Below are 19,884 nucleotides of genomic sequence, written 5' to 3' on the forward strand. Positions count from 1 at the left end.
ATTCTGTTTGGGTTGCTACAGAGCAAGAGATGATATCTATGATCAGTGTGAATACCTTCTTGTGCACTCCTGTAAAAGATGTAGAATGTAATAGAAAAGGTACTGAACTGAACAAGAAGCAGTAACTCTGTTTTGGAGTTCTATGTATGTGTTGAATTAATTGCTGCTGTCAGAGGACCATTCTCTATGGACCAGCGATCGTTCCAGCATGGAGCAGTAAAAAGCACAATCTGAGGGGGAAAAAATGTAAAGGAATGTGAATGAAGACTGCAAATTCAAAGAATATATACCAGCTGGTACTCCAAAAACAAGAATAAGAAAGAGTTTGGCTAGTTCTCTGAGGGCAGTGAAGGTAGCAAATAGAAGTTAAAACAATTAAATGCAAAGGAAGTGGAGAAAGAGGAAATAGAGAACATCTGATACCACATAAAAGCTGTGAATTGTGGAAAATTATAATTTTCTCCTGACATCTTTATTTTCTTTAAATAAAATCAGCAGGACCAAGCACAATTCAAAGGAGGCATTCTCTGTGTCTTAGGAACAAACTAATGTATATCCAGCAACTGCATAATCATTATGTAGGTGGAGAGCATAAGATTTTAATGATACAGAAAAACCCACAATGGTGGTGGTTAAATACTTTTCAAAATTTGGGGTTGGGGTGGTAGATGAATTCTGATGTGAATGAATATTTTATATAGTATAACTAAGTAGCCTGTTTTGTATGTTTAAGATTGGGGGAGATAAAGTTTCATAAAAATTTGAGATTAAATGCGGGAGAACACTAAGGAAATCAGACAGCAGGAAGGAGGATGACATTGAACCAATATCCCAGAGGAATGTTACCAATTTAGCCTGATATCAGTTGTAAGTTATTGGGGAAGCCTCCCCACTGATAAGTCTTAATAGGTAGCTTGATCATATTCTTTTGTTTTTGTGAGCATGAGACTTGCCAGAGTAGCTTTCAGAATAACATTATTGTGGAAATGGACAGTACAGGCAAAATGAATAATGGAAAGTAAAGCACCAAGAAGGAAATTACTTATCCCAGATGGAAACAAACCTGTGAGTTCATGTGGTCCACTCAAGCGAGGTTATTAATCTGTGTCCTAGAATGGAGATGGTCCCAACTACAAGAGCCTGCAGCAAGAACTTTAAGGATTACATTCCCTTTTCTTTGGAACTCTGTGGCTGGGGAATGCATTTATAAGGGATAAAGTACTCCAAGTAACTTTCAAGTACCCAAGTACTCCAGAGACCTTGCTTTCAATAAAAGTTTTAGTTTGGTTACTTTACAAAGTCATCTGACGTACAAAAAAAAATGTTAAACAAGACTGACATAATTCTCATTTGAAAAAAAAAACAGTCTGTTTTGTCTTATGTTTTTCCTACTAACATCTTCTGGATTTTTTTCAATTGAGGCTGGAGGCCTACAAAAGTTTTAAGAAAAGTACTCTTAAAAATCAAGTGCACAGTGAATAAGTCTAGGCTGTAGGTTAAGAAACTCCTAAAGCCTGAGTTCACTGACAGTTTGGGAACCACCCCACACAGGAGGAAGTGGAAGAAGAAATCTCCCTGGCTGGCATTTGATAGCCACGGAGTGGGTTATGAGTGTAGGACTGGGAAGGCAAATGGTCATTTCAGAGCTATTTTCCAATGGAGTATTTGTTCTTATTATAGAGATGGCAAACATGGTTGCAGATAGCAAATACAAACCACCCATGCTTCAACTTCTCCGTATCATAGAAGCATTTCTGACTTTATTCTGATTATGAAAGTCTCCTTATGAGTCTTCAGCAAAGAATGAATTAATGGATTAAGACCTGGTTAAATGACAGACCTCAAAAATATTTACCAAGGGAAATCATGATTCAACAGCTGTGTTTGCAGAGGTATTCTGTAAGAGGCCTGATAGCATTAGATACTCTCAATAATCTAAAAAAAAAATACTTAAAAGAAAAATCATTGCTGATTTACAGATGGGGCTTGTCAGTGCTAGGAGGACCAGTATAAATACCAATTAAGTCAGAGGAAAGTCTAAGCCAAGAGTGGTTGGGAAACATAAAGAGCAAATAATAGGCTTCAAGCCAGTTAGTAAAGCACAGCTCGTGCAACTTTGGGAAGAAAGTTGGATATTCAAATACAGAATAAGCTAGAAAGATTTCTTGGAAGTTTTGTTTGGGAGAAATCTGCAGAGGTGTATGGGTATGCTTATATATATGTGTGTGTATGTGACAACCCTAACTCCGTTTATTTATGGTCTTGTATGCATGGCTGCATTGCATGGTAGAAGGAAAAAGTTGTTCTCTATGCAAACTTATTGTGACCATGCAAACCTGTGTTTGCTTCTCCAATTGTATTTACCAGAAACACGTAGGAAATGCTTAAGGAATTTCTGAAGGAGAAAGAATAAATTTCAAGCTGGACACCTGAAAAGGGAAAGGTTACAAGAGCTAGAATTGATAGTTTTGGGACTTTCCTGAGTTGTTTAATTGGCTTAATATGGTGCAAAAATAGCAAGCCTAGTCACATTCCTTCTTTTCCCCAGGCATCTTTGCACCTTTAGCATAGGTTGGTTTGAGAGCAACTAGCAAGCCTGACTTTGCAGTTAACACCCCAATTTTTTTGCAGTTAAGACCCCTAACCCAAATCTTCCAGTGTTCACCGACTGTTTACTGTAAAGCTGGATCTGACTTGAAGTGGGTTGAGACAGGAGTCAGGTTCTCGACTTGGAAATGATCTGTTTTGAGGGTTAAGATGTGATTAAGGCAGAAGTGTTTGGACTGAACCTGGGGGTGAGCTGGATGATGCTGAGTTAACACTGGTTGAGGAGCCAGTCCGCAAGGGATTAGTGTTACTTGAGACCAATCAAACTTAAATTGTAAGATTCTGGACATGAGAAACACTTCAGCTGATTTTGTGAAAGACAAGTTAGATAAGAACATTTCTTAAATTGTATTTTCATATGTTTTTGTCAGGTGGATGTGAGCACTATCTTTCTCTCTTAGCTTGGTGGAAACTTCTCTTTCCTGAGCAGAGCTAAAGTTTTATGGCAGGCACTTCCAATATGCTTGTGTGGGGAAGAGCAGAGCCCAAGGCTGCACTTCTGCTATCAGTGTAGTTTGACATAAGTCTATGCTGCTGAGATAGAAAAGGGACCTGTCCTTGTCACTAGCCTTGATTTTTATTTTTTATTTTTTCCCTGAAATAACTCTTAGCTTCTCTGACTTGAATGCCAACACTAGCCCAAGTGAAAGAGGACGAGGAGGCAAGGGTGAAAGTCACTTGGATCAAAGCTATTGTGAGGGCTCCAATGTAAGACCGGGTGTGACACAAAACCAGCCCTGTGCTCTGAAACAGTGCTGCATTAGCAGTGCAAATTAAGAAATGAGTTAAGGGAAAAAGTGTGAGAGACCAGATGGAAAGGAACAAAGTCGGCTAAGTGTATGCTGTGCAAATTCATCTGCTCATGTCCTCCTGTGCACTCACTCCCCCCATCCTTCTCCATGGGCCCCATCTCCCTACTCTGCCATTCCTCTGTCCCTTGTGTCGTGCTGGCTGTGAGCTGCTGCTCCTGTGTTCAAGGGTGAGAGTTGGTCACTGCAGTCAGTGCTCAGCCAGCCCCAGCAGAGCTGCAGATGCCTCATCTTCCACCTGCTATAGCTCTTGCGTGTGAACCCTTTTGGGGCCTTTCTCTTAGGGGGAGCTTCCAGGGAGCTTCTGCAGAGCTGCTTTGCTGTCCGCCTTCACATTCCCCTTGTAAGGTCTACATATTTTGTAGATAGTGATAAAGTTTGCGGTAGGAGACGTGTGCCTAACAGCCTGCACTGTCCTGTGCTGCTCGTGACTTTCATCTAGATGCATGCTACGTCTCTGCTGCCCCAACAAAATAACCCTTGCACAGTGCCTGAATGGTTCACAGGCTGAGACTTGCACCTTTGATCAAGCATTTATAATTTGCACAAATAGAAGTCAATGGCTCTTAGCTCTGTTTTCTCCTTTTTTTTTTCCTGATCCTCCTGAGAGCCTCCTTCCTGCTTGTGCATGGTAGTTAGTGCTAGATCCGCCTCAGGGAAGAGAGTGAAGAAGAAAATCAACCTGTTTTTATAAAAGAATGAGTTGGCTGGCTTCTCACTCTCTCAGCTTCTCAGCTAGAGCTCAAATCGTAACTGGCCTCTGAGCTTTGCATGCTGCCTGGAAAAGGTGACTCAGCAGCTGAGGATATCAAAACCACTTCTGCACCTCAGTGCACAGCATTTTCACGCTGTGCTCAAAGGGCTCCCCAGGCAGCGGAGTGACAAACTGCCGTTACGGCCGTTGTGGTTTCTGTACATCAACCAGCGGTGAAGCTGCAACTGGCCTGGGGGTGTCAGCACCCTCTGCTCTCTGGCAGAAGGGGAAGGCTCCTCCAAAATTGAGGGATGGGGAGAAATGCGAGCCTCTGCAGCCCAGTTAATGGATGAAGAAGTCCATGGTGCACATGGTGGAAGCGAGGTCAGAGCTCCTGTATGGAGCATGGGTTGGAAGTGGGAGCAAATGAGAAAGTGGGATTTGTTCCTTGGCTGGAAACCTTCCCTTCTTCTTATCTACTGTTTGCCCAAATGACACTGGGCAGCTCTTGCCATGGAGGACATCTGATCTTGGCCAAGATCAGCCCTTAACTGCTGGCTCCAGCAGCTGTGTAGGGATCACATTGCAGAGATGCAATTTTGCCTTGAGCTGAATGTGCCCAGTAGGTTGATCTCCAGCTGTTTAGTCTTGCTTTCCTGAAATAGTATAGGAAGCTTACTGGTTGTTAGTTTTGTCTGAGACTGCAGTAAACAAGAAACCAGCCAAAGCTGAAAAGAACTTTAATCTAGTAAAGCAAGTGATCAAGTTCTCATTTGCGGAGTTGGAAATACTGGAAGTAGTGGAAGTCATAAGACAAAAAAAAAAAAATTCAGCAGTGTTGTTTAAGACTTCTGTCATTAGAGAGAAGGCCTTATTTTGAAATGAAATAACAGTTTAAAGAAGAGCAAAGCATGTGGTTTAACATGGGGAATTGGGTTAAGCTGTCTGCCCTGCCCATTGAGTAGGGCACTCAATCCCCTGCTCCTTTCCCACGCTGCTCTGTGATGCTGTTAGCACGTGTGGTTCTGTCTGCCTCACCAGAGAACGTGGCCTGTCTGAAGGTTACTGTGGTACAAAATTTAAAAAGAGTCTGTACTTGTACACGTGGAAGATATAACACTGGCAGAAGACAGGCGGGATAGTCCCTTTTTGTGGCAGAGCGCGTGGGTGAGTTAAGACAATTGTGAAACTAAGCCTTTGTACTTCATCATAAAAATAGTTTGTCTTTTTTACAGCAGAACCTGGCCCCATGCTATGAAGTCCTTGTTAAAGGCAGTAATTTTACAGTTGCTTTTTAGGTTACAAAGTGTGTCTCTGCTTCAGAGACTAGTAATTTCTCTCCCAGTTTAAGGACCTTTTTGTGTTGTGGCCACTTAGTGGCTGTGAGATTGCAAACTGGATCCCATCAGCCTTGCTGGGAATAGATACCTTCTGTAAATAGTGATGTTGGAGAGCCTTTCTACCCATTTACCTCTCAGGAAACTGCAACCATGAATGTACATGGTAATATGCTGCAAACTGCATCGCATGAACTTTTGTTGTGGGTGTAGCAGCTAGTCTTTAGATTTACTGGCATTTCATAGAGATTACATATAACACAGCAGGACTGCTGTGTCCATAACTCCTTTATGAAGTAGTAAATAACTTTCACTCTCCTGGTTTCTCCTGCCTCTGTCTCTGAAGCCAGACTGTGGGGAGGAGACCAGAGGAATGCATTCTTTCCAGCTATGGGGCTCTGCTGCCTCTGTTTCTCTTCATCATGTTTCTTCTAACCTAAATGACATCTTTCCTTTTCCCACACTTTTAAAGTTCCAGCAGAGCTACATAGATCTTGTAGCATGAGTCATGTGTGTGTATTTTACTAGGCCAATAATCCCCAAGTTGCTATTAGTGTGGTAGAAAACAAGAGAGAACACACCAAAACAGTGGAAGACAAGTTCAAGAGTAGGTGTAGATGGAGTGTGTGCTGCTCCTGCCTTATACCCTGGGAACTCTGCCTGAGTGGGAAGGAGTGTGCTGTGAGAATTTCCCTGGCAAGTGGATGGAGGTGGTTGGAGGACAGAGCATCAGGGTGGCTTTGTGCTGCTCTCCTGTGCTTTTTCCCCATCTGGACAAATGGGGCAAATAGTGCTGTGATACATGCATGGAAAGCACTGAGACAAAATCAAATATTATGGCTTGGTATTCGGGAAAGGCTGATGTACAGCAAACAGAAAAGCCGAATATGATGGTTGGCTCCAGCATTATCTGGTTGGTGGTAGCTCCCCTCATATTCTGAGCAGGCAGGACTGCTCGATGACTGCTGGAGTCATCTGTGAAAGCCACAGAGTCAAGGTGAGCCTGGGAGCAGTGGAAAGCAATGAGACAGCCCTGGCCTTGTGCGGCGTCCGTCTGCTGAGAGAAGGCTGTGACATGAGCATGGGAAAATGTCTGCGCACAAAGGCTTCCTTGTGTGTCCTGCGGTCCTGCCATGGGATAACTGCAGCTATCCTGGTTGGCCAGGAACTTTCTAGGAGAAGCTGATGTTTGTGCCAGCCCTGCCGTGTTAGCCTAGTGACAGAACACTACCAGCTCAGGGCTGCATCGGTGGCAGTGGTCTCACCCCGCACCATGCCTCAGGCTGCTTGTGTCCTGGTACTGCCCTGGGTGCTCTGTGCTGGAGTACAAAGCTCTGTACAGCAGCACGGCCTGGACCCACCACCTGAAAGTCTGCCTCCTTTGCTGTTGCGCTGTTACTGGGGTCACCTGTAACCTAGCCAAGACAAGCAGACCTTTTTGCTACCACAGTGGAGGTCTGGGAAGCACAGATCCAGGCATGGCATGCAGGTGAAGAAGCAGGATATTAACTGTTCTGAATGAAGCACAAACAAAAGTGTATATAACAGGGCTGGATGAAGCAACAGAGCAAGGACTCAAAGCATGGTCTGTGCTGATAACTGAGGATGTGACTGAGCGCAGTAAAGCTGGATAAACATTGACAGAGGTGGTGCTTGTGACAAGCCCTGCATCCTGCACCCTGATAAGGGATGGCTCGTCAGAAGGAGCCATGCATGCTGATAAAGCCCCCATGCAGATGACTCCTTGAGACAAAAGCTGTGTTCCTATAACAAGATGATAGTGAGGTTGCAGCACATCCCCTACGCACCACCTCCTGTTCCAGCAGGAAGGCAGGCTGTAGGCATAAAGAAACCCAAAAGGAGGAAACAGGAGCCTAGCTGGGGCAACCAGCTGTCGTGAGGTACTCAGGAGCTGAAGTAGGCAAGGTTTCAAGGCATACTATTAAGTCCTAAAGATGACAAAATACCTGCACAAAGGGGTGTAGGTGCCACTGAAAAGGAACCCAAAGGATGCAGTGAGGACACTTAGCACCCCCGGTCCCACGTCACGCAGGATCCTGCCAGACCTGGACACGTGAGTACTGTGGGAACGAGTGTGGAGGAGGGAGTGAGTGCAGCTGAAACGATTTTGCAAAACATGCATAATCTTTCTGTTCCGTAAGATCTCGCGCAGTTGTTATGTTATCATAGCCGTACCATAGCTATGCTAAAAATTATTCCGTTCTTAAATGAGAAAAAGATGTGAAACCTTAGATTGTTTATAACTGGTTTATAATGTCACTTTGGGTAAATACAGCAGAGTTTAAAAAGTTTGCTTTGACATGATTAGCGGTACAAAAATAGAATCTCACCAACATTGAGTTTTGACCTCAAAAAAAAAAACCAAAAAACTATTGAAAATCATTTGGCAAAAATATTGGACAGAACAGGAGGGCAAGGAAAGATGTTAGATCCTTTTGGTAATAGAGCAAAACTGAAACTTCTCACCAGCTTTTTGCCTTCACCATTCCCACATGAACCAAGTTGTTTTCCAGGGTGTCTGTACGAAGGGTGAGCAGGTCATGGCCCGGGAGGAGACCCACTGCTGGGAGTTATCTGAACGGGCGGTGTGGGGAGCCCAGCCAAACAGTTCCCAAATGTTGTCAAAGCTAGGACTCCACATCTGCTCTGAGCAGCCCCACAGACATCCCTGTGCAGAGCTGCTGTACAACTCCCATTTCTCCTTCAGCCTGTTACCCTGTAGTTCCACATTTCACATCTCCTGAAGTAAGCCCACGTCTCTTTGGAACCAAACCCTGTTTCTCATTAATGTTGTCTTTCTGAGTATCTGAAGTTTGAATTGTTTTTCTCGTGTTTGTCTTTTCCATGTTGTATTATTTCTTGTGTAGGATGGTTTCCGTAGATACGATGGATATTATTTATCTGTCCTCCCTGGCTGTGCAGTTCCTTCCAGTGAAATTTACCATTTTTATTTGAGGCCTTTGTTTCTGCATCCATATCAGTGATGGCTTTAATGCTGTCATACCATATCCTGTCATCTTGATGTGTTGCCTTCTGCTCTTAAATACCATTCAGTCCACACAATAGAACTCTTATCCCAGCCACTTTAATTTTTAAAAATGATATATTGCATATCTATTTTAGGGAATTTATACTTCTAATTGCTGGAAACTTCAGCTCAGCTTTTCTCTGCTACGGGTAACTCTTAAACATAACAGTGTATTGTTATTCTTTGTTCTCCTTCCCACTTGAGAAATGTTATCAAAGGAAAAAGTCTGGTAAAATGTTCAGGACTATCTGAAAGCTCAAATAGCACTGGATAGTATTGTTTGAGACAGCTCTCACATGAATTTTCCCTCTCTGTCTTGTTTCTACTTTGTTCCAGAGGAAAGTGTATGTCCTGGACTGCAGAGGTAGAAGTAGATGTGAGTCACTGTTTGGTATTTAGTGGTGAGAAAGTTGACCACTATCAGTCTTCCCAACTAGCAGCAGAAGCCAAGAAAAATCTGTTCACATCATAAGTTAGAGCTTTCTTCTTCAGGGCACTTCTATCCTTATCTGGCTATTAACTGCGCAAGCAGGGCTGTTCTGCTGATTCAGCATCACAAGGAGCAGTGCCAGGGCAGCTCCAGGCCACACTTAAGGAATTACAAAGGAGACCATTAGAGTCACAAGTTTTCTCCTTAGATGATTTATAAACGGATTTGTTTTCTTTCTTGCTCCTTTGTCCCAGAGCTGTTAATAAATAGCCTTTTAAACCTCCTGCAGGAGATGCAAGGAAAAACCCCCTGCTCAGGCCTCTTTTGTGCACACTGGAGACAAGTGCTGCAGCTCTAGGGGACCTCCAGTCCCGGAGGGAGAGCCCTGCTCAGATGGGCTGGGGCAGGGAAGGAGCAGACCTCTGGCTGTTTTTGTGGGGGCCCAGCTGTGCTGGCTATTCCTGCTACACAGAGGCTCTTAATGGAGCCAGCTGGTGGCTTTTTTTTTCCATACTGGAACTCCATCTCCTTTGCTGCTGTGTCTCAAGCTCTTCAGCTGAATAACCTCTGCTTTGTTGGCTTTTGATGGTGAAGACTATTGATGTCTCCATCCTGGTAGGCACCTCTGGTCAAAGAGGCCAGAGCATGGAGTAGAGAACTGGAGGCAAATATTACTGAAGAGCTCAAGAGCTTTCCTTCTTGCACCTCCTTCCTGCTCTTGCTTCTCTAGGGCGGGGGGGATGTGGTGAGAAGTTGTAGCTGCACCTTCGGTTTGTGGGCCAGCCCTGGTATGGTCTGTGCCGAGGTCGCCCAGAGCAGATCATCATGGTTTAACGCCTCTGTAGCAGCCCCTGGCATGCTGCATGCAGACAGGGCAGCTGGGGCACCTCTCACAAGAGCCCCCTGTCCTTGTCGTTTCTGTGTACCCACACACCCACTTTGCCTTATCCAGAGCATTTTGGATTTGTATTTTGAACTGTTTGAGGCAAGGATGTTGTAAAAAAAATAAATAAATAAAATAAAAAAAGGAATGAAGTGAGGAAGACATGTGATTCGTACTGTGGTTTGATTATAAATGAGTTTCTTTTCCTAAGCCTGAATCTCCCAGGGATTCACAGTATCTCCCTGTAATAAGTAATCTGAACTTTGGAGGCTGATGAGTTCCTGTCCCAGACCGTTCACCCAGCAAAACTTACTTGCTGTTTTGTTCCGCAAGGCCCTAGCGTTTGCAAAGTGCAAGGCTTCCAACCACGAAAATTTAGATTCGTATTTAACTTGTACTGTTTTCTCAATCTGCTTTTTATTACCTTTGCAACCTCAAAGGAGTAGTTCTTCCTCTTCCACTCAGACGTTTTGCTGAGGCCCGTGCCCCACTACAGGCTTTGGTCCCTTGTTCTTCCCATTGGTTGTCCTTGAAAATACCACAGGGTAATTTGTTTCCTGCTATTTGAAATGGAAATAGCAGCATGAGGAACAGAGTGTGATATTCATGCCAAATATCATGAGCTGAATTCTCCCCATGGTTTGTGGGAATCCTAGTTATTAAAGCTGACCTCTGAGAAATCAGTATATTTTTCCACAAAGCCTAGACAGTGGGGGCATTCCTCAGTGGGAGACAAACTATCCCAGCTGTTCCCAGTGTTGTGCTCTGCAATGAGGAAAGGAGATAGCAGTGCTGACAGCTGGAGGTAAGTGGGAGAAGCTGGAATTATTTAAGTAGCGATCAATCACTTTCATGTATGCAGTCTTAGCCTTTACTTAGTGAGGGGATGCAGTGAGGCTGCTGCCCTGCCTTGATAGCAAGGCACCTTACACTTTATCTGCTAGAACTAGTTGCAAGGGAAAGGCCACTACAGTTTTTGGGTACTATGCAAGTTAGGGCAGGAAAAACTCGCTCATAAAGTGAGTTTTTATGATAAAGTGGCCTTGCCAGCAGCTCTTCTCTCTCCTGGGGCACTGTTCATGCTTCTACAGTCTCCAATGGTTTTTGGTCCCGAATGGGAAGTGAAACTTCAGGAGGAAAGCTGGTTGCTTTGCTGTGCAGAACCGCTCGGGAAGCTCTGGTTTTCCACGTGCCTGTTTACATGTGGTACTCTGGGTAGCCGTGTTTTTGTTGTGGAAGCTGGGGAAGTAAGCCCCTGAAAAGCGGTAGTGGTGTTTGATGTGCAGGGCAATCCCAGGAATCTGTGATTCAGAGGAAAAACGTCCCTGAGATGCGGTGAGTGTCTTGCAGCCTCAGCGCCTTTGAGGCAGTAGCAGCTGCCAGTGGAGAGGGCAAACAGGGAAACTGGTGGCTTTTAGGAGGGCATATTTTGACACTGGGGAATGCACAGAGCAGCACGCTGTGGGTGGCAAGGGATTTGGATGTGTTTTCTCTGTGGTCGTTTCCCTGCCAGAGCCGCCTGTTGGGAGGTAGCAGTATCTACCGTGCTCAACACTTTGTTTTTCAGGAAATTTCTGAACTTTCTGGCCCAATGTGGTTATTTGGGGGGTGGAAATGGTTCTCCTCAACGCTGTTTCCGTTGTTTTGTTGTGGTAATTTCTGCATCCTCCTGATGCAGGGAGGCTGATGGGCCTGAGGAAGGGTGGGCTGCTCTGCATCGGTGTTGTGACTTGCATGTCACTGATCTTCCTATTAAAGTTTCCCCATTAAAGCAATGGCCCTGCTGTCTTTACCAGCAGCAACAACAGGTAAATGGTCACAAGCAATAGATCTGCGGGGCTGAGCTAGGAACCAACAATCAATGCCAGGCGGGTGAAGGTTAGTGCCTGTTATCAGCCAGGATGCCAGAGAGGGGCAATGACTGCCTCTGTAGTTAGCTTCATGAAAAGCTGGTGTGATGGCAGATGTCTGTCAATAACAGGGTAATTCCTCAAAACCAGGGGTGATAATCTTGTAATTTGCAATGCATTGCTTCCAGTGCAAAGGAAATGTATGCAGGCCCTGTCTTGATAGAGAAAGAAATAGTGCTTTGAGAGTTAAGAATTATTATGCAAGTAATACACATCTATTCGGTATTAACAAATAATGCCTAGTAGCTCTTTAAAGAAGTGGTTTCCCAAATTTAAAATATTTGAGCTGAATCAGCTGAGGATTTAAAATAATCCAATAGGAATGCAAGTCAGAAGCAGCCTATTAACTTACTCTGTTCCTCAAAAGCCTTAATCTAACAGTTGAAAGTTATGCTAATTTAAACAAAAAATCCTTTAGAAATATGCATGTTTAGAGAGGAAATAAAAAAAAAAAAAAAAAAAAAGGGAAGCTGACTGCAATTAATGCAAATTCAAACTTAGAAGATTTAGAAGATGGTCTAAAGAAGCATAAGGAAAAAATTATAGCCAGAGAGTTGAGAACAGCAAAGAACTGAAAGATGTTGAGCACAAAAGGAAGCCTAATGGGAACACTCACCCATGGCAAGTCAGCATATTGGAACTATTAATAATAAAAAAAAATGAAAGGTGTCAGTGCTTCATGCTGCTTTTTTCCCTGAAAGAAAAATGGATATCTTCACGTCATGTGATAACCAAATACATTCAAACAATAACTTGGGTGATAAGTTTTGGAGGGCAGGGTAAAAAAGCCATCTTGAATTCACTAGGTATTTTCTGACAAAACTTCAAGCTTTGTGGTTAATAATAAATTTTCTTCAGTTAAATTATAGCTTTGATGGGCTGGTAACACAAATTAATGCCAGAAGTTGTCTGGTAGGAGACGGATGTTACTGCTAACAGTTATTTCTTCTGATTTGAAAGCCTCTTTGATGTGTGAATCCTAAAGAAAAGAGCATAAGCAGGGTCCAGATTTAGAAGCCTAGTAAACATCGCATAAATGTGAAAATTAATTGTCAGAAGGTCACTGTGTCAGCCCTATCCTACCACTTGTTGGTTGTATTTGAGAATATTGAGCATCTCTGTCTGACTGCTGGGACATAAGCCAGCCGGATATCTTCCCATAGAGGGACGATTTAATGAGCGGGGGGCGCGGGAGCTGTGATGTGGCTGGGGAGGCGAGCAGGGCTGGGAAGCCACATGCACCAGATGTGGGAAGGTCTCTGGCCAGGGATGGAAGGGGTTTGTTGGCTCCCGTCCATAGTGCCCTGATGTGGCTCCCCTGGCTCACAGCCACACCACGGTTCCAGAGCACGCGGGGGACGTGGGAGTGCCCCCGGCACTGAGCCCCCCTGTGCCCCTTCCGGATGCATGGGCACAGAGAGAAGGGCCCTGTGTGCTGCCTGCTCCTTTGTTTCCCTCTCATGCTGCCACTGCTCAGCTCTTGCAGCCTCCAGCACTCCCCAGCTCTCCAGGATTGCAGTGTGCTGCTTTATTGTTTTTTTTTGTTTTTTTTTTTTTTCCTGGAAAACAGGGCTACTCCAAGGCATCCTGTGCAGTTTTCCAGGGTCATGCCCCAGTCGGGACTTGAAAAACAGCAGGAGGATGAGGTGCTCCCATCCAGAGCAGTGCTGTACGTGTGGGTGGTGTAGGTGTAGGTCTGGATGTTACCTAGAGCTTTACTGGGGGGAGGAGGTGAGACTTATTCGAGCAGATGCAGCTATATCCCATGAGGGTAGCATACCCACTGCCTTGGCCCTTCCTAATGGCATGACTTTTGAATGCATCACCCTGCTTTTGTTAATCCTCGAGGAAACAGATCTGGGAGAGAAGTCCAGGATCCACTCCTGCCTCAAGGCAGGGTCAGCTACGACAACACTGAAAGATGACCCAGCAACCTCATTAGCTACCTTCCCTATGACTTATTCATCCTCACCATCAGAATTATCTTCCTGATGTTTAGCTTAAGCTTTGCTAAAATCCTTTTTCTTCTGCTTTTTATTCGTCTGAAGACAGTTAATGTCTCCCTTGCTCTTTTTTCTAATCCAAACAACCCAATTCCTTCAATCTTTCCTCATAGGTCAAGTTTTTAGACCTCTGATCTATCTATTTTGTTCTCTCCTGGAGTTTCTCCAAGTGGTCTACGTCTTTCTTGAAAGGCAGTGTCCAAAATTGGGCATAGAACATCATACGAGGCTTTACCCCTGTTAAATGAAGGGAAGAATTTCTTCAAACTGCTATAGCTGCAAGAATGTTCTCTCTGGATGTGCGCCTTAACCAGTTGTTCATCATGCTGTCTTTGTGTGATGCCTGTTTTCTAAACGTTGTATTTGCTCTTGTCCTTACTAAAGTGAGTTGGATGGGTTCCCCAGGCGTGTTCTCTGTTTACCAAATTTATTCTGAATTCCAGTCCTATTCGTCAGTGTGCTTTTACTCCCAGCTTGGTACTATCACAAATGCAATAGGCACGTTCTTTATTCCATCTCCTAGCTCACTAACACACATACGGGATCATGGCAAAAACTAATTAAAGTTCTTTGTCTGATTGCACAGTCTGGATCTATACAAGCCTGCTTGTTTTGGGGATCAGTAGGTAGGGCTGTGCAATTTCAAAGCATCAAGTGTCTCTGAAAAACTCCATTTAAAAAAAAAAAAAAAAAAACAAAAAACTATGGTTAATCAGTTTGCTAGGATTTTGGTGTTTGTATGTCAGCATTTATAAGCACGTCATCTGGAAAACTATAATGCAGTAAATATGCATTTGAATTGTACATAACACCACAATGAGGGGCAGCTCTCATACCAGTATTAAAGCCAACATCTTTGCCATATGAATAATTAAAACTTACAGCAGGACTCCCTATACTACTCCACATAACGTCTGTTATTACACATAAGTGGTGTAAAGCCTGATCTGGAGCTTGAATTGTAATTTCAGCATGTTCGGTGTCTTGCCTGGTATTTTGAAATAAATGCTTCCAAACCAAAGCAATTGCATACAATACTGTATATGGGATTGTGTCTATATGCTAAGACAAAACCGAGCCTCTTGCCAGCCTAAGAAAAGGCTTTCCTGAAACATGTGGTTCACATTATTTTGCAGAAAAATATTCCTCAAACCCTGCTGTGAGCTCAGCAGCCTCACTGTGTGTGCAATTCAGCCTGACAAATGTTCATTTTCCCCTGGCAGAAGGATAATGTATGTACCCCATATGCACCTTGGCAGAACAGCAGCACTGCCTGCTCCCACCCCCTTTCCCTGCCGTTCCTGCAGGCAGAACCTCAGAGACGTGAGTTCTCGCAGTTTATAAACGGGCAGGCTGCATTGCCAAAGCTCCTGTCTGCAGGGCTGTCTGGTGGACTGGGTGATGTTCCTCTGCAAGTGCCTGACCCGAGGGATGCTCCTTGTGCCCAAGCCACCCAACCTGTGCCACCAAGCCTGTCACTGGCTCTTTGTATGTTCAGACTTCTGTGGGATTCAAGCGCCCTTCAGCCATGGGCTCCTGTGCCTTCTGGCTGCAGCTGGCAGTCAGGCAAGCACATCATTGCTCCTCGCTTTAAAAATACGGTGAATCATTCATTTCAGCCTGTTCTGTTCCCAATTTGTCAGTCAAGTCTGCCTGTTTTCCTTTGGCAGGTTCTCAGCGTTGAGCTGTGTTTGTGATATGTTTGGGTTCAGGAACTCTGCGGGCTGTGCTCCTGTTGTGGGCTATGGGATCGCACAAGCACCCAGCAGCTCTCCCCCAAAGACTGGACGTGTGCTTAGGAAACCAGTCACTGGAGAGACTCCCAACAGGCTGCAGCAGCAATGTGGGTGATCAGCAGCAGAGGCAGCTGCCGGCTGATGGGCAGGATTCAGTGTGACGCTGTCTCAGTCTGTCGTCACTGCAAGCCCTGTGGGTGGCAGGCAGCGTGCCTTGGAACTCCCTTTCCTTGCAGCATGACAAATAGCTAATTTAACTAAATGCAGTTAAACGTAGGTTTGCTGGGTGGCATAGTAGAGGTGTTGGGATGTCTCATCGCTGGCTGTGATGGCAGGTGATTTTGTGTCTGAAGCGGGGACACCTAGCTTAGGTGTGGGGTCCCCACCTTGCTGCATTTAGGCTGGGACTGCAGCGTCTGCTGTAACTGGTATGTTACTGCACAAGGCTGGTCTCTCTGCAGATCTGGTCAGGGATGCTTGAGAAAAATAAATAATTCTGCATGTGGAGAAGGGCTGCTGGACTCTTCAGGTAGATGGAGAAGGATAGAAGGACACAATCCAGAGGGGACCATTATTTATCAATTGGTTAAGAGAAAATTCAGGAGGAGTGAGAGTTGCTGAAGTTTTGAGGCAGAGGTGGACCAAAGACAGAGGATTAAAACAGAAATAAATAAAATGAGGCTGAAAATGAGAGTGCTTCTGACCATGCAAATGTGTGCTGAGAGCGTAAGGCGATTGTGAGGAGCCAGCACATGTCAGGGGGGCGCTTGTGTGGCGGAAGGGTTATGGCCTTTCCTTACAGCCTCTTATGGTCCCTTCTATAATAGGCTGAATGTGGGAATCCGGAATCCAAAGGAAAGAGCAAACACCAACTTCAGCCTTACCTCTGTTTATTGCACCTCTGCAAGCAGTTGGCTGCCTGATTTCTTGTAGCGTTTGTGGCTAAGTTATGTTTGGTGAGAAGGGAGTGACATCTGGCCATGAGTGACATCTCCTGGCTCGCAGGGCTGCCAGTGACAGCGGGGTTTTGGCTGGAGGAACAGTTTCCTATTTGTCTTACGGCTCTGGGAGATGATGGGGAAGATCCTGCTCACTTGCTGTCGCACAAAGCTGCCTCCCACACTTGTGCAGGCCTTCCTGGGTTCTTCACCAAGAGCAACAGGGTTTCTGCAGAGAAACGGCTGTCAGCTGAAGTGCCTGCCAGCATCACTCTCTGTTGATAGCTAACTCGGGGACAAAAAAGATAGCAGACCTGTTTATGCTCTGAGCCCCGCAACAATCACTTGATGGAGCCAGTGGTAGCCCATATTAAAAAAAAAAAAAAAAAAAAAGAGAGAGAGAGAGAGACCAAAATTAGAAACAGAGATGCTGGAGCAACTGGGCTGGGCTCCAACATCTGAAGAGTGTTTCATGCCTACGTAGCCGGACAGGGCTACAGCACCAGGCAGCTCCGAGCTTTGGGGTGAGGAAGAAGAAAAGCAGCATATAGCTTCTATGCCTGCTTATGGCCTTACATGATTTTTTTTTTTTTTTTTTTTTTTTTTTTTTTATCATCGTTTACAGTGGGGGCATGATGGGAGAAGGCACAGAGGCATGAGGTCATGACTTCTCACTCTTTGGCTAAGGAAAACTGCTGGTGAAGAAGTGCTGGTGTCTGGCAGTCACAGAGGTGCTGGAGGGTGAAGGGCTGCCTTGCTCGGTGTTTGCACAGTTTACAGCAGCAGGGACATGGTGCAAAGGAGCTGGGGAGGCTGGGGAATGAGATGATTCTCTAGGCATTGAAGAACCTGCAGTTACATCTAGAGATGATGGTGGAAACCAAGTGTATAGGAAAGGGAACTTGTGCAAGTACTTCACCTTTCTGAGCAAATTGCAAATTGCAGATGCTTTATTTCAATTGCGTTGAATTCTTTATCTGGACATGCAATGTTTAAAACAAAACAAAAAAATCAAGTACTCGATTTATGTGCTTTTAACGGGATGTTTGGCAGGTTATTGTTTTGCTAGTTTATACTCTGCGTTATGCTTGTCATTTGTACTTTTTCAAGTACAAAATGTTTCAACAAAGTACTGTTTGGTAGCATAAGAGGTCATGCAGATGGATGCCTTGATATGGGATAGAACGATGAAATCACTGTCTACAACCCCCAGAGCCCTGACAAGGACTCGTGATGCTGAGTTAGAATTCAAGAGGCGAAAGTCATGTTCAGAGCTAGAGAAATAATATGCCTTGGAAAAGAAATGACTAATCTGAGGTTGCAGGTGGGATGCAGAAAATTATGTCTGCCTACAGGCAAGGGATTTCTCTAGCTGCTTATTGAAAAGGCCAATTTTGGTAGGGAAATTATTCCTACTTTGTTGCTAATACCACTACTTCCAGAGATCTGCTGCTAAAAAGATACATCAGATAACAATACCCATCGTAACAGGAAATGTGAAATTGGAACTGGTGCAAAGGCACCCATTCTTCAACCCTAGGACTGTAATCACCAAACAAAGCCATTAGTGGCTGCTTCTAGACAAGATCTCAGAGTAAGGGTGGCAACAATTACATGGATTTGCTGTGTAGCTGTCAGCAGCAGTTTCTGTTTTCAGCCATACTATGCAGCTAATTATACATTCTATCATCTGCTTTTATTCATTTTTTAGTGTTCTTTTTGTTCAATGGACATGCTCAGTACATTCATAACCTGAGCCAACTGTCTCCATCGAGAAGAAAAGTCTCCCAGCTGTCACACATTGCTGTTTCTAATCAAGTCAAGCCATGAGTTCTGGGGCCCTTTTGAATAAAGCTGTGTAAAACGCATTCTTCCCTCCTACTGTCTGGTATGTGCACTAGACTGTTTTTTTAAGCTACATTCTTGGAGATATTGGCAAGCATGCTGTGCCTCTAACAGGCACTCTTAAAATGTGAACATAACAAGCTTCCAAATTTCAGTTAGCCTCGGCAGATTTACATGTGAGTGTAATGAGAGAGCACAAAACTCCAGGTTAGCATCAAGTTTCCTATGGGGAAAGTCTGTGGGGAGATTTTCAAACCAAGCTCTCTTGACACTTTTAAATTCCATTTTCTTTAGCTATATGGGAAGAAATGATTAGTCTACAGATGTAGAGATTCCCAGAGCCCCCCACACCTTTTTCAGAAGTTTTCCCATGTGAACTGATCCTATGATGCTGGATCATTTGTAGGGTCGGGTAGCACTTTGTGTAGCTCTGGCATCTGGGGCTAACATTTGTGTTAGATGATGATCCTGTTCAGAGCTTGAATCCTCTTCATATTTGCCTAAAGGGCTGGAGAATGAATGACCTCTGGAACTCAAGTTCTGGTGTGCAGATGCAGAGCAAGCACAGTTACTTTATTTTCTTGGAGTGTGAAGATAGTTGATGTGGTTGCCTGCACAGAGGTATGATCACCCTGGGTGACTTCTAAACATCTCCTAGAGCACTTAAGAAGAGAAATTAGCACCCATGTGCACAGTAAGAAAATCAACTGCTTTTGAATATGAAACTTCAGCGTGGCTAGAAATGGATTTCATGTAATAATGGGAACAGACATTAGAGTGCCAAAGCTATTAGTTTTAACTGTTGAATTTACAGCTAGGTTATAAAGTTGGAAAATATTTTTGCTAGTACCCTGTCTAGAGCTTTGTGTTGAGGATTGTATTCTATTAAATACCAACGTGACTGATCCTAAGTTGTAAAGTGAAATTTCCATTGTGGGATATGTGAAGGAGAAGCCAAAACAGAAAAATGCAGTATACAGCATTATGCTAGCCACTAACAAATGCAGATATGTTAAAGCTGAAGGCTCAAGTGCTGTATCAGTTGGTGGAAATAATTCAGAACCATAAGTAGCATTTTTAGAAAATTGTACTGCAACCCGTGTATTTCAAACCACAAAATATTAATTTGCTGGATAGGTCATAGCAATTGTATTGGTAACAATTAAGAGATCAATCTACCACAAGTTCTGCAAAATGTGTGATTTTTTTTTAAACTGTATTATGCCAGTTGTGCAAATACAGACTATTCACCATCACTGGTCTTTTGAGGAATGGCATTAAAAATCTCTGTAGGTTTCTTAAATACTCTGTGGAGTGCAGATATTTTCCATGTAGCATTGCCAAGGTGCAGGACAGTGCTGCTTAAACTGTGACTGCCACATACTGAAATGTTAGTGTTAGACTTCCTAAATGACAAGGTAACTAGTGACAAGGATGCTGTAAATTCTCATCAATGTTGTGAAAAACACAACGAAGCATGACATATACTATGACAAAGTATAGGAGGGGTTAAAGCTTTTGGATCCACGTTTGTTTATATATTAGCAGTCCGATGTTGTTTCAGCTTCTCTGAGATTATTGAACCAAAGGCAGAGCTACAGAACAAGTGTGTGTTTGTCCAATGCAGATGTGTTTTGTATATG

At 44.1% G+C, this 19,884-nt stretch overlaps 1 protein-coding gene across 8 annotated transcripts in view; it reads left to right on the top strand.

Moving 5' to 3' along the window:
- Window positions 1-19,884, top strand: part of ENTPD1 (ectonucleoside triphosphate diphosphohydrolase 1) — a 66,981-nt gene that overhangs the window by 37,763 nt on the left and 9,334 nt on the right. The window contains exon 1 of one of the 8 annotated variants that reach the window (XM_068688192.1): window positions 7,208-7,521. The exons of the other annotated variants lie outside the window; for them this stretch is intronic. The gene's annotated coding sequence lies outside the window, so the exon portion shown is untranslated. Of the gene's footprint in view, window positions 1-7,207; window positions 7,522-19,884 lie in introns of those variants that run through there. 8 annotated transcript variants of the gene reach the window in all.

This window comes from Anas acuta, chromosome 7 (genome assembly GCF_963932015.1).
Source record: "Anas acuta chromosome 7, bAnaAcu1.1, whole genome shotgun sequence".
Taxonomy (NCBI): Eukaryota; Metazoa; Chordata; class Aves; order Anseriformes; family Anatidae; genus Anas; species Anas acuta.